A 16,252-nucleotide genomic window follows, 5' to 3' on the forward strand; every position below is an offset into this window, starting at 1 on the left:
GATGTCTTTCTTCAGCAGAACACAAACAAAGATTTTTAGAAAAAGATGGAGCTCTGCCAGGTCATTAAAATGGAAGTGCATGGGTGCCAACACTTTGATGAAAATAAAACTCCAAAAGTCATATTTAGGCAGCCGAATAAAGTTATCTACATGACATCAATCTATAAATGAGTGTCTTCTGAAGCAAATCGATATGTTAGTGTAAAAATAAATAGATAATTAAATCTTTCTTAACTTTTAAAAAGCACTTCGAAGCAAGCATGAAGAATGACGTAAGCATGTCGGAGAGTTCACGTGAGAATTCTGAAGTGTCGCTTATTTACAACAGAAGAACGCACGTCATGCGAGAGTTCAGCCATTTCAAATGGCGTCAGAGCCCTGGATGGAAGTGCTGATTTTAAGTTAAAAACATTTTAGTTATCGACTTGTATCTTACATAAACCTATTGATTTGCTTCAGAAGACATTCATTGATCGATTGGAGTCTGCATAAATGTGACTTTTGGACCTTCAAAGTGCTGGCACCTGTGTAATTCCATTATAATGACCTGAAAGAGCTCTATCTTCTAAATATCTTCATTTGTGTTCTTATGAAGATAGACACATCATATACATCTGGGATGGTATGAATAATGAGCATTTTAATGAGCATTTGAATTTTTGGGTGTACTATTGCTTTAAAAGAGAGAACGGTGACCATAAGAAAGACCTAAGCAAAAGTGGCAGTGGAGGGAGCAACAATGTTTGGACTCTATGCTCAGACACCAGTCAGCTAACTAACCAGGGCATTGAATAAAGTTAGTCATGCTCGAGATAAACAAAGACTTGCTGGTGTCCTCTCTCTGAAGCCGATCTCAGAAAGTTATTTATTTTGGTTCTAAAATCAGTGAAAAAGTGCAGCCAGTTTGCAATGGGCTTGAAAATGCCCTGGCTGTAAACCAGCACAGGCTTGGCATGAAAACCATCGCCATTTTGGTGGAAATAGGCTATAGCAAGAATGTGAGAGTGGTGTCGCATTGCTCTGTGATTATGCCGCAGAGACTTCAACAAGTTGCCCTGCTGCTGGGGCTCTACAGCCAGAACAGAGGTGTGTGTGTATTGCCCGCTGTACCTGCCGCATCATATACAATATCTAGTGGCTTCTCTTTCTCACTGACCTCCATTAACATTTGTTTTGTGTCTCTAACTCATTAATCTTCTCCATCATTCTAACTTATTCCTTACATTAATCACATCAAAATCCCTCACTGCTGACAGATGAAGCTATAGTAAACATGGCATGTTAAATAATTAAATAATTTTTTGTCAATTTACTGTGTTCATTGTAGGGCTATTGGACATGAAAGAAGAAAGTAGAGATCTAAATGAAGTGGAGGAGAAACTTCAGAGTCAGAAACACCATGATTTCACAACTGGAGAAAGGTTTTTGAGTGGCTCAAAGACAGAAGAGAATTTCTCACCTAAAAAGCCTCAAAGAAGAGCAGCCCAAAATCCTTTGACCTGCTCTCAGTGTGGAAAATGTTTCACAAATAAAAGAGATCTTAATGTACACACGAGAGTTCACTCTGGAAATAAGCCCTACACATGCCATTTGTGTGGAAAGGGTTTTGCTCATAAAGAAAGTCTTAATGTGCACATAAGAACTCATACTGGAGAGAAACCGTTCTCATGCCATCAGTGTGGAAAGAGTTTCACGCGTAAAGATTATCTTGATTTACACACAAAAATTCACACCGGAGAGAGGCCTTACATATGCCATCAATGTGGAAAAAGTTTTGTACAAAAAGGAAACCTTTATAACCACACAAGGATTCACACTGGGGAGAAGCCTTACACATGTCATCTGTGTGGAAAAGGTTTCATAGATAAAAGAAACCTTAATAACCACACAAGGATTCATACTGGAGAGAGGCCTTATACATGCCATCAGTGTGGAAAAGGATTCATATATAAAATAAACCTTAATAACCACACAAGGATTCACACTGGGGAGAAGCCTTACACATGTCATCTGTGTGGAAAAGGTTTTATAGATAAAAGAAACCTTAATTACCACATAAGGATTCATACTGGAGAGAAGCCTTACACGTGCCATCAGTGTGGAAAGAGTTTCACGCGTAAAGATTATCTCGATGTACACACAAAAATTCACACTGGAGAGAGGCCTTACACATGCCATCAGTGTGGAAAATGTTTCGCACATAAAGGAAACCTTTATAACCACACAATGATTCATACTGGAGAAAAGCCTTATACATGTCATCTGTGTGGAAAAGGTTTCATAGATAAAAGAAACCTCAATAACCACACAAGGATTCATACTGGAGAGAGGCCTTACACATGCCATCATTGTGGAAAAGGTTTCATATATAAAAGAAACCTTTATAACCACACAATGAATCATACTGGAGAGAAGCCTTACACATGCCATCAGTGTGGGAAAGGTTTCATATATAAAATAAACCTTTATAACCACACAATGAATCATACTGGAGAGAAGCCTTACAGATGTCATCTGTGTGGAAAGGGTTTCATAGATAAAAGAAACCTTAACAACCACACAATGATTCATACTGGAGAGAGGTCTTACACATGTCATCTGTGTGGGAAAGGTTTCATATATAAAAGAAACCTTTATAATCACACAAGGATTCATACTGGAGAGACACCTTACACATGTCTTCTGTGTGGAAAAGGTTTCATAGATAAAAGTAAACTTAATGTGCACATAAATGTTCACACTGGAGAGAGACCTTTCACATGCCACCAATGTGGAAAGAGTTTCAAGCGTAAAGATAATCTTGATGTACACGCAAGAATTCACACTGAAGAGAAGCCTTATTCATGTCATCACTGTGGAAAGAGTTTTGCTTATAAAGAAAGTCTTAATGTGCACATAAGAATTCACACTGGAGAGAAACCTTTCTCTTGCCACCTTTGTGGAAAAGGTTTCAGAGATAAAAGAAACCTTAATAACCACATAAGGATTCATACTGGAGAGAGGCCTTACACTTGCCATCAGTGTGGAAAAGGTTTCACAAATCAAGGACAACTTAATGTACACATAAGAATTCATACTGGAGAGAAACCTTTCTCTTGCCATCAGTGTGGAAAGAGTTTCACACGTAAAGAAAATCTTGATGTACACACAAGAATTCATACTGGAGAGCGGCCTTACACATGCCATCAGTGTGGAAAAGGTTTCATAGATAAAAGAAAACTTAATAACCACATAAGGATTCATACTGGAGACAAGCCTTACATGTGCCATCTGTGTGGAAAAGGTTTCATTGGGAAAAGAAACCTCAATAACCACACAAGGATTCATACTGGGGAGACACCTTAAGGCCCCAGCACACTTACTCAACTCAACGCAACTCAATTCTATTTATATAGCATTTTGAAACACAACAGAGTTGACCAAAGTGCTTCACAGTTTAGAAATTTAAAATGAGTAAATTAACAAACACCATCAACACATACATAATACATTTTAAAGCATTGTAAACTATAATAAAAAGCTGCATATACAAGATTAGATCAATGTCAGACCAGGTATCTCCAATACTCAGGATTCCCCCAATTCAAATGCCAGTGTAAAAAGATCTGTTTTCAGCTGAGACTTTAAAATCTCTATAGACAAAGATAAAGGGGAAGATTATTCCATAATTTAGGAGCAGCTACAGATAATTTTTGATCACTCTTTCTTTTTTAGCTTGGACCGAGGGTTAGCCAGCAACATTTGGTTTGTAAATCTCATTGGCCTAGTGGAAGTATAAAGGCTTGGGAGATCTGCAATGTAATGTGAAGACAAATTGTGCAGTGCTTTAAAAAATAATGAAATCTTAAACTCAATCCTGTACAGAACTGGCAGTCAGTGAAGAGATAATAACACAGGGGTAATACGCTCCCATTTTTTAATGCCAGTCAGTAGCCTGGCCTGCATAAAGAGAGTTACAATAGTCCAGCCTGGAAGTAATATAAGCATGAACTACTATCTCTAAATCTTTGAAACTAAGTACAGGTTTTAGCCTAGAAATCATTCTAAGCTGATAAAATCTGCCTTGTACAGCATCATTTATCTGTTTATCAAAACTAAGAGTTCAATCAATTATAACACCTAGATTTCTTGCACTGTCTTTCACAGTTATCGCTAAGGGAGCAAGAGTACTGGTTATCTTTGTATAGTTTGGTGGACCAAATATAACAAACTCTGACTTTCATGAAGTTGTAGAAAATTAGATTTCCCAAACAGCTGTGTGTCATCCACATACATGTGAAAAGAAATGGCATGATGGTGGTTAATAGACCGTAGAGGGTGCATATATAATGAAAACAAAATAGGACCCAAAATAGTACCTTGTGGGAGGCCATATTTTAAGGTTTTCTTATGTTCACGGGAGAATATTCTATTCTAAAATTTCAAATGTTCATGCAGATAAGAAACAAACCATTTAACTGTGGTCCCTCGAATGCCAACATCACACTCCAAATGGTCTAAAAGAATTGAGTGATCAACAGTGTTGAATGCTGTGCTGAGATTTAACATGATTAAAATGACAGACAGCCCAGAGTCAACAACTACTATTAAATAATTTACAACTTTTAACAGAGCGGTTTCTGTGATGTGATCGGATCTAAATCCTGATTGAAATTTATCCAGAATATCATTCTCTAATAAAAAAGGGGTTATTTGAGATAAAACAGCCTTCTCTAAAACTTTAGATAGAAACTGTAATTTTAAGATTACAAAAAGTTGTTAAACACTGTGTGGTCAAGACCATTTCTTTTATTTATTATTGGATGAACCACTGCATGTTTAAGACAGGGTGGGACAATACCATTTGTTAAGGAGCTATTTACAATGGACTGTATACTAGGACCTATGGTGACAAACAGGTCTATAAAAAGTTGAGGAGGAATAGGATCTAAAGGAGTGGACATCAATTTCATATGATTGACTATATCCTTTAATATTGGAATAGAGACAGGTTCAAAGCAGATGAATAAACAAGAACTTTGAATGGGAATCTCCAATCAAATACTAGAAGGTGTAATATGTGGTCTGATAAGATCAATCTTGTTAACTAAAACATTTGGGTGAGGTAGCTGGGATTAGCACCTTGTTTATATTTTCATTTACATTTATGCATTTGGCAGATGCTTTTATCCAAAGCGACTTACAGTGCATTATTACAGGGACAATCCCCCCCGGAGCAACCTGGAGTTAAGTGCCTTGCTCAAGGACACAATGGTGGTGGCCATGGGGTTCAAACCAGTGACTTTCTGTGCAACAGCCCTGTGCTTTAGCCACTACGCCACCACCACTCCACCTATGATGTTTATGATACTAATCAAAACTGTTGGCTAGTGTTCATTTTTATTAATGGAATATGAGAAATATTTTGTCTTTGCAGCTTTGACCACATGCTGGTATTTACTGAGAGAATCTCTTAACATTTCATAGGAGATCTTTAACTTGTCTCTCTTCCACCTGCATTCAGCTTGCCTACAGACCTGCCTAAGAGCACGCACCTCATTGTTAAACCATGGATGAGGTTGAGATTTGGGACCTTTAAGTTTGAGTGGAGCGACATCATTCATAATGTTCAGACATACAGAATTAAAAAGGACAGTTGGCTCCTCTGTGCCTAGGGAGGGCTTAAGGGCCTCAATAATAGTGAAAAACGTGATGCTATGTACATAAGCCTTCACCAAAGAGATTTGATGACTCATCAACAGGTCAAAAATGACAGTTAGCAAGTCAAATTTTAGATGTAAGAGGAGGAAGTTTAACATTGAAAACGTATATGGTCAGATAGATAATTGTCCTCTGTAAACACATTACAAATGCATAAACCCATGAATAAAATCAGGTCAAGATTGTGACCATGACTATGTGTAGCATCACAGACTGACTGTATTAAATTAAAAGAATCAATAAGTTTAGAGAACTGTCTTACCAGTTGATTAGACAGACAATAAACCCACTTGGGTTTGGGACAGTGGTGAGAGTACTATTGACCTTATTTTGGTGACTGATGAAAAGTATTTCCCAGAGAGGAGTGATAGAATATGGTGTCAGTGATCATGATATTATATCCTATAAACAAAAATGTAGTAGTCATAAAACAGTAAGGACTAGACTGCTTACAATTTATAATGATGAAATATTCAAAGATCACCTAAATAGAGATAAATGGGAAAATATATAAAACACCTAATCCGTTGATGATGCTTGGGTAAATTTTAAATATTTATTTCTTAATGTAGTAAACAAAGTTGCCCCGCACCGATAGGTGAGAGTTAAGCAAAGATCCGGTTCTTGGATTAATCAGAAGATGATAGAAATAATAAAAAGTAGATATAAGGCCCTATCCATTTATAGGAGAAATAAGAATTTAGTGAATTATGATAAATTTAAAAGTAACTTTATCACTGAACAATTAAAAGTGAACAAGGGGGATCCTAAATCAATGTGGAGGTTGCTGAATAAGCGCAAACTTGATGGTAAATCGAAACCTGGTTCATCAAAAATGGGCTTAGATTTTGATGGAGAGATATCATTTGATAAAACTAAAGTTGCAAACAAATGCAACTTATTTTTCTCATCTATTGCTAATAGCTTAGTAGAAAGGTTGCCTCCAAGTAAAGTTACAGTAGAAGAGATTAATATGTTAAAATAATTACAAGTGTCTAAAGCAACTGGCCTAGATAGTATTTCTAGTTAGGTTTTTAAGAGATGCTGCAGATATCATTGCACCGACTATTACATATATTGTTAATCTATCACTTGAAATGGGTTGAGTACCATCTGATATGAAGATAGCAAAAATTATTCCAATATATAAGAAAGGGAATAGATATGATCCTGGGGATTACCGTCCAGTCTCCATCCTTAGTGTGGCTTCAAAATATTTAGAAATGGTTGTGCAAAAACAGATTTATGAATTTGTATGCAAAAATAGATTTGTGATTTGCAGTCAGGTCTGCAGTCTTATTCCACAGATATTTGTTTACTATATTTAACAGATCATATAAGGAAACAGATTGATGATGGAAAATTGTGTGGTATGTTTCTTTTGGACCTTCAAAAAGCCTTTGATACAGTAAATCACTCAATACTTATACATAAATTAAGTGTGATGGGTTTTTCGAATACAGTGATTGCATGGTTGACTTATCTTACTGGGAGTGCTCAAATGGTAGAAGTTGGAGAGATCCTTTCAGAGAGTTCCCCAGGGAAGTGTACTCGGTCCTAATTTGTTTTCATTATATATAAATTATATGCAAGCTGCTTGTGAATGTAACTTGTTTTTATATGCTGATGATTCTGCACTATTGGTTTCAGGTAAGGATGATTATAAAATACAGGAGAAATTAGGTGAGGAACTCTGTAAGGTAAGAGATTGGCTCTCAGAAAACAAACTTTTACTACTAATTTACTACTTTTAATTTACTATCTCGGCAAAATGGAATCAATACTATTTGGCTCTAACTATAAATTACACAAGGCTGCCAAGTTGTCTGTCAAGGTCGGTGACTAATTTTAAATAGATCATCAGTCAATTATCTTGGTTGCATTCTTGACAGTAGCCGAAGAGGTCTAGCAATGTCTTGCTATACATGTTGGATTTCTGGATAGTGAATGCTTAAGATTACTTGCATCATGTTTAGTGCAATGTTATTTTGACTATGCTTGTAATTCATGGATGTTTGATTTGCCTCGGATGTGGATGGGAAGGTTACAATCATCTCAAAATAAATAAATTCGATTAGTTTTAGGGATTCAGCATTTTACATGTGTGGATGGAACCCATTTTAGACATCTTGGTTGGTTGTTAATTGAATGTAGAGCAGTTCACCTTCAACTTAGTATGGTACATAGAATAATCAACAAAAGAGCTCCTGCATATTTTAGTAGTTATTTTTCATAGATTAGTGAAAAACATTGTTACAATAACAGGCAGAGAATTATGGATCTTTCTTTGTCATTTTAAAACCATGTATGGCCTGAGGTCTTTTGACTACTCAGGAGCACAGGAGTGGAATAAGTTATCTATGCATATCAAGTGTATAACAAACATGGTTGGTTTTATTCTTAAAGTTAAAATACTTTTATTTTAGATAATTTAATTTTTTAAGAATGAGTATATGTGGGACCTGGGTAGCTCAGCAAGTAAAAACGCTGACTACCACCCCTGGAGTCACAAGTTTGAATCCAGGGCATGCAGAGTTATTCCAGCCAGGTCTCCTAAGAAAACTAATTGGGCCGGTTGCTAGGGATGGTAAAGTTACATGGGTTAACCTCCTCATGGTCGCAATAATGTGGTTCTCGCACTCGTTGGGGCACGTGGTGAATTGTGCGTGGATGAAACAGAAAACTGTGAAGCCTTCACACGTGCTATCTCACAAGTCTCATGATAAGATTGGATTGAAGTTCTCAGATGCGGAGGCAACTGACATTCATCCTCTGCCACCTGGATTGAGGCAAGTCACTATACCACCATGAGGACTTAGAGCGCATTGGGAATTGGGCATTCCAAATTAGGGAGAAAAAATGAATAAAGAAAATAATGAGTAAATGTATAATTGTGATATTGTATTGTACGTGTGGACATTGTATGTGAAGTAATACTATCACTGCCAGTGTACCTGTCGCCAGGAATGTCATCTATATTAGGTAATATCAAGGACCACAATGGAAATAAGTATTTAACCTTAATGTGTTGTCCATGACAATTTGAGTTGTGATTTATTTAACTTTTTATTGTCAAATAAATCAAATAAAAAATCAAAACATACATGGAAATTAAAATCTCCAATGATCAGAAGATTATCAGTGGTGGGAACAATGAAAAAAAGAAAATCTGACAAGTCATGTATAAAGTCCTTATCATGTTTATACTTATGGAGAAGTTCTTCATTCAGCAGTAAAAAGAAGTTAGAAACAGCAGAGCAAACAGTAATTGTTTTGGAAGGTGTTATCAGATATGAACTCAGCTGAACGGTGATGTTGTCCTCAACAGCAGGGTTGGCTGGAAAGACGAGGAGCTCAGTTTTCACACAGTTTTCTGTATGTAGAGAAGAGAAGTGGTCCAAGCACTGAATTCTGAGGTACCCCAGTAAATAGCTGATGTGACTTAGACATCTTACCTCTCCAGGCTACCTTGAAAGACCTACCTGAGAGATAGGACTTGAACCAGCCAGCCAAGCACAGTTCCTGTGATGCCCAGATTAGAGAGGGTGGTTGATTGTGTTTGTGACTTCTCTGGTCAAACTTCTTGCTCTTGTGTATTTCACCTGGTGCTTTAATAAACTTTAAAAACATTAAAAGACTTCTCTTGAGTATTTATTTATTTGGATAATTTCCCTGACAGCTGGAAAGCTGAGAACAACACTCAAGGGGTGACGGGTGATGCGTTTTGCACTGTTCTCAGCTGTTTCCGTTTCACTGCTTTGTGAAGGCAAAGTGCTGCAGGAGCACAAATTTGTGCAATTCCAAACATTTTAACCACTTAAAGTTATTTCATAAATCTGAAAACGCGGCACAGTATTGTAACGAGGCAGGCAAAGAATGGGGATCTAAGTGCAGCAAGGTAACTCAGAATATAACAAAAACGCAGGAAATCAGGCACAGAGCATGACAACACATGTGAGAACTGACAAACTAACTGGGGGAAACAAGGGCTTAAATATACAAAGGAACACCTGTGGAAACAATCAGGGGAAAACCAATCATAAAATGAAACTACAAAGGACTACAAAAACTAACAGGAACTAAACAAGAATTTCAACATAAAACACAACAACAAAAGACAACAGGGAATATGTGACAGAGCCCCCCCCAGGAGACCAGAGCAGATCAGGCGGACGGCCAGGAGACCAGAGCAGATCAGGTGGATGGCCAGGAGACCTGGGAGGTGGCCGCAGGACAGGGACTGGTCAGGAGGCCTGGGAGGCGGCCGCAGGACAGGGACTGGGTCAGGAGGCCTGGGAGGCGGCCACAGGACAGGGACTGGGTCAGGAGGCCTATGAGGCGGTCACAGGACAGGGACTGGGTCAGGCGCTGGAGCCGCTACAGGAGGAGTCACTAGTAAGGCAGATGTGACCACTGAAGGAGGAGTCACTGGGGGAGCGGGTGGACCCACGGGAGGGGCAGTCTCTGGGGGAATGGGCGGAGCCTCGGGAGAAGCAATCTCTGGGGGAGCGGGTGGAGCCATGGGAGAAACAGACTCTGGGGGTGGAGCTGAGGAAGAGAGTACAGGCAGAAACTGGGGAACAGAAGCCTTTCCTCTTTTCCTCCTCCTCGACGCTGGCAAGGGAGGCGGCCACAGGACAGGCACTGGGTCAGATTGAAAGATGAAGGATTTGCCGTGAATTGCTGAACGTGTCGGCAATGCTGATGAAGGTCGTTGCTGACTTGGAGGATCTTGCTGCAATACGTCGATCAATCACTGCCATGGAGACTAAATTCACTGAGATGCTTACAAGAGTGGGGGATGTAGAGAAAAGGATCAATTATCTCGAGTCATCGGAGAGGGAATTAGCTGCTAATCATCTGGCGACCAAAGCAGACTTAGAGCGTGTCTGAGAAAAGTTGGAGGATATTGAAAATCGTAGTCAGCGAGACAACGTCCGAATTTTTGGAATTCCAATGCGAGCAGAGGGTCAGAACATGGTGGAATTTCTGGACAGACTCTTTCCGAGTCTGCTCGACATAACAGCGATCCGCTGAGGGAGATGGGCCATGGAATGTTAAGCGTCCTAGATTACATTTTAATAAATTACATAGGCCGATTGATAAAGGTGGGCTAGGCCTACCCAAGGTTTTGTTTTATTATTTTACATTCGGTCTCAGACATTTGGCTCATTGGTCACTTTCACCTGATAGACCTTCCCAGGTTTTGTATTGAACAGGAAGTTTTTGCCCTTATTTCGCAGAAGTTAAGTTATAAGTTACTGGCCTCAGCTGACCAGTTGATAGCCCTGGCTCACACTGGTCAGATAGTGGAAAAGCGGCTAATAGATGCCTCGCTTAGTCAGACTTGATTACTGCAGCTCAAGACATTACGTTAAGACATGTAGACTGATGCTATTGATCTTCTACAATAAAGAATTCTACTGAAGCATTTTCCAAGTCTCCTGGTCTTCTCTGAGAGATTCCAACAAACTATACCACTGCTTTTCATATGTAAGGAGTTTCTGCACAGCAAGTAATTTACAGAAACATTTAAAAAAAAGATAGCTGCAAGCAGCAATTGTTGGGTTTCAAGCCTTTTAAGAACTTTCAAATTATGTAAAAAAGGTATGTATTTGTATATGTATACTGTATGTATTTTGTAAGTTGCTGAATTTGCAAACTGGTGTTAAATATGACTGATATCTTGTGTTCAACGATCCTGAAACAGGATGAATTTTTTAACTGTTATAAAGCCACATAGCACCCAAACACCAAAAAGGTTTTAGAAATGTTAATATTTATTTTAGGAATTATAGGCTTTTGGATACACTTGGTCAAATTCACATGATAAATGCAACACCTGAATGACTAAATAAATAACTAAAGTTAAACTTTTCTTTGATAATTATTATAGAGTCCTAGATATAGTTCAAAATAGCATTGCATAATATACAATCATTTACACACCATTTATACAGCCATTTTGCTGAAATTTGCTTGGCTGCTGGCGGCCATGTTTCTTTTTATTGTAGAATATGTAAGCATTTGGCCCCTACAAGAAGCATACCAATTTTCAATATAGGGAAGTGGGTTTTGATGGCCCACTTCCTGGACGTGGTATGGTCCAAGATGGAAAAAATAAAAATGATGGCCCAACTCGCAAATGCACTATGGTGCAAAATGATGGTTTATTTATATAGAGGTGAACCTTATTTACAAGCGAGTCCCAAACTGTACAAAAATAATCAACTCTTCCACCGGCAAAAATATCTTAACTAAACAAAATAAATAAAATATACAAAAAACTGTAAACACGTATCCACAAAACACGGTTTCACACAGCAAAACATTATTTGATTTGTTCGTGGCACCACAACTGCACACTCACGCATCAGCCTACCAAGAGACCCTGAATGAATATTCAGCCACTCTTTTATACTGTTGGCTCCTCCCCTATTGGAGCCAACCATTTACCAAAGACCAGGGGGAATATCAAATTTCACAGTGCTTAAGTACTACATAAACTTGCACTAATAAACAGTAAACATAAATATATACCCATAAAATACATACCAACATCACATAATATTCTTTTAAGACATAAATGACCTATAGACACAAAAACATTTCCCAAATCACATGACACATAGTATCCTCCGTTCCGGGTGACACCATTATTGCGGAGACGTGACAGTGCACTATAAATAGCCCTCGATACCAACAATCATGTTTAATCTGTCTCTTTCACACCCAGAATCAACTCATCATGAACAGGTAAATCTATTTGAACGTATATGTATGCGTGTGTATGCGATGTGAGTTTATTGTATCAGGACGATGGGTACTTTGAGTTTGAATAAACAAGTGCTATGTGTCTCGTGTGCACCCGGACCATAGCGGTAACAGAGGAGCGGCAAATTTGAATGTGTGTGTGGGTGTGTCAGATCCAGCGCCAAACTGCCATCAGATTAGGTCTCCTTCTTTACACTACCTTCTCCCTCTCCAAGCTGCGTACTGCTTGGGTACCGAGACAGGTAGTCAGCAATCACATTCCTCCTCCCAGGTATGTGACGAACATTGTAGCGGAAAGGTTGGAGAGCTAAGTACCATCGAGTAACTCTGGCATTGTTGTCCTTCATAGCATTGATCCAGCTTAGGGCTCGATGGTCCGTCTCCAGGTCAAACTCTCTCCCAAGCAGGTAATACCGGAGGCTATCAAGGGACCATTTAATGGCAAGACACTCCTTTTCGATTGTAGAGTATCTTGCCTCTCTAGGCAGCAGCTTACGACTGAGGAACACCACTGGCTTCTCCTCCCCAGCAATCCCTTGGGCCAGGACCGCTCCTAATCCTGTTGCAGAAGCATCAACCTGGACCACAAACCGCTGAGAGAAGTCAGGTATCTGGAGGATTGAACTGGAACAGATCCTTTCCTAGAGATCTAAAAGCCAACTCACAGTCCTCCGTCCATGGTAAGGGGTTCCGTACTGCCTTAGCCAACAAGTTGGTCAATGGGGTAGCAATAGAGGCGAATTCTGGGATGAACCGCCTGTACCATCCCACCAGACCCAAGAAGGATCTAACTTCTTTCTTTGTTCTTGGTGGTGGGCTGCGATGAATTGCCTCTACCTTGCTGACTCGGGGTTTCAATTGTCCATTACCTAACAGGTATCCTAAATAGCAGGCTTCTCGTTGTGCCCATCTGCATTTTCCCACGTTCAGAGTCAAACCTGCTCTCTGTATTCTTTCCAGAGTTTGCTTGAGGTGTTGGATGTGGTCGTTCAAGGTGTTACTGAAGATGACAACATCATCCAAGTATGCAGCTGAACACTCCTCCCCACCTTGTAGGACTCGATCCATCATCCTCTGGAACGTTGCTGGGGCTCCATGCAATCCGAAGGGCAAGACAGTGAACTGGAATAATCCAAGGGTAGTCTTAAATGCAGTGTAGGGTCGAGATTCTGGGTCAAGGGGCACTTGCCAGTAACCTTTACAAAGATCAAGAGTGGTGATGAACTGGGCTTGGCCGATCCTTTCCAACGATTCATCCACTCGGGGCATCGGGTATGCATCAAACTTGGATTGGCTGTTCAATTTACGGAAGTCGATGCAGATGCGAAGTGTATGGTCCTTCTTGGGCACGATGACTATTGGGTTGCTCCATTCACTTGCAGAGGGTTCGATGATGCCCAGTTGTATCATTGTCTCAATTTCAGTTTTTAAAGGGGTTATAAGGCGCTCAGGGATGCGATACGGCCGCTGTCTCGATGGCATAGGGTCATTTAAGTGGATGGTGTGTTGGGCTACATCCGTCCGTCCAGGCCTTTGACAAAGCAGATCTGGAAACTGATATAGAAGATGTTGCAGGTCAGATCTTTCAGGATCTTGTAGATGGGTAAAATCCAGTGGTGAGGTCTGCCTCTGAACTTGAGCTTCACAGTCCTCATCCTCCACCTCCACTTTCCTGACCATCAACACAGTTTTAGCTTCCACACTGGCCTGCTCCTTCCACTCTTTTAATAAGTTTACATGGTCTGTCTGTCTTTCCTTCCCTTTATCTGGGTGGTGCACTTCATACGTTAGCGGACCCATTTTCCGGCTGATGGTGTAGGGTCCCTGCCACTTCGTCAGTAGTTTGTTGGTTGAAGAAGGTAGCAACAGTAGTACTTTTTGTCCTGACTGATATTGGCGAAGCCTGGCCTTCTGATCATCCACCTTTTCTGGTTTTGTTGAGCCTGTTTCAGGTTAACCTTGGCTTCGTCCCTGTAACGCTCCAGTCGTTCTCTCATCTCCAGAACATAGCTCAAGATACCCTTTTCTTGAGGTTTGGAGGCAGGTACCTCCCAGCTCTTCCTCAGCAAATCAAGAGGTCCCTGCACCTGCCATCCATACAGCAACTCAAATGGAGAGAATCCTGTCGAAGCTTGTGGAGCAGAAACGGTAGCCATCAATCCCAATCTCGCCCCGTATCCGCAACAAACTTCCTTAGCTTCCCTTTCAGTGTTCTGTTGAAGCGCTCCACAAGGCCATCTGTCTGTGGATGATATGGACTAGTCTTGATGCCGGAGATGCCCAACTGGTGACGAAACTGTGCCATTAGACGTGAAGTAAAGTTAGTCCCCTGGTCAGTAAGAATTTCGTCAGGAATACCTACACGGGAGAACAACTGGACAAGGGCATGGATAATCTTTGGTGTTGTGATGGTTCGCAGAGGGAATGCTTCTGGGTACCTGGTAGCATAGTCACTAATGACAAGGATGTACTGGTATCCTGCCTTGCTCCTCTCTAGTGGGCCCACAATGTCCATGGCGATCCGTCGGAAGGGTTCACTGATGATTGGTAGTGGCTGTAATGGAGCCCTGTCCTGTTGGCGAACTGCACTGGTCTTCTGACAGACTGGACAAGTAGTACAGTGTGCATGTATGTCAGTGTAAATAGTGGGCCAATAAAAGCGTGCCCTTATACGAGTGTATGTCTTGTGGTGACCTAGATGCCCGGCCCATGGAACAGCGTGTGCTATGTGCATAACAAGATTGCGACAGCATGTAGGCAACACTAAACGTTTCACATCATCTGTTTGCACATACAAAATCCCATTGTCAATGACATACTGTTCTTTATACACATTAGACACACAGTTCCCCTTTGCTTTATCAAACAATGGTTGCAAAGACAGATCTTTTCTTTGCAAATCCCCAATGTTCTCTGGAATCTGCCAATTGCTTACTACCAAACCCTCAGTATTAACTTCTGGGTCTGGACTACCCAAATATTTGGATGCACGCCGCTGTCGGCGTCACTTTCTGGGGCCCTTAGTCCCACCCTGAATCAGACTATAGTGCAAGTCTGGTAAGGGCTGCAACCCAGCCTTAGCTTTGGCCCATGTTACAACAGGACATGATAGGCGTGCTTCTGCCTTATCACCATCAGTGTTCATTGTACCTTGCAGTAAATCAGGCAATATAGGCAAATCTTTCCCTAAAATCATGTCAGTAGGTAACGATTCAACAACTGCAACCTTGAGTAAATACGTTTGTTCATAAACACATACATTCACCACAATACTTGGGTAACTTTTCACATCCCCATGTACACATTGTATGTCAATGGTGTCATCAAAACACATGTTTGCAGCATGACATGATTTCAACAAAGAAATGGCACTTCCAGTGTCCAACAACGCTCTCACAGATTGTCCATCAACAGTCACAGTCATTATGTTCTGAGAGTCACACACATTTATATCCTCAATGTCCTCCTCTCTAGGAACATAGCAGTAACCCATGAGTTTAGCTTTACGGATGGGACACACAGTGGCTTTGTGCCCTGGCTGTTGACAGCAATAACAAATAAGTTCCTTGTCTGTGCCTGTTTTTGATTCAATTGTATCCATATACTGTCTTTGTGAAGTGGTTTTAGCGTTACCTTGTGGTGGTTGAGACCGTTGACTTCCCCGATGAGCATTTCCATATTGCTGCGCCAACCTTGCTGCTGCCAGTCCGCTGGTAGGCTCGTGCTCCTTAACCCACATGCGGCTGTCATATGGAAACACTCGCAACAGTTGTTCGAG

The 16,252-nt window shown here is 40.4% G+C and overlaps 1 pseudogene; it reads left to right on the forward strand.

Annotated features, from left to right (window-relative positions):
- The window catches only part of LOC127618539 (zinc finger protein 721-like), a 176,836-nt pseudogene that overhangs the window by 9,551 nt on the left and 151,033 nt on the right, over window positions 1-16,252 (forward strand).

Source organism: Xyrauchen texanus, chromosome 25 (assembly GCF_025860055.1).
Source record: "Xyrauchen texanus isolate HMW12.3.18 chromosome 25, RBS_HiC_50CHRs, whole genome shotgun sequence".
NCBI lineage: Eukaryota > Metazoa > Chordata > Actinopteri > Cypriniformes > Catostomidae > Xyrauchen > Xyrauchen texanus.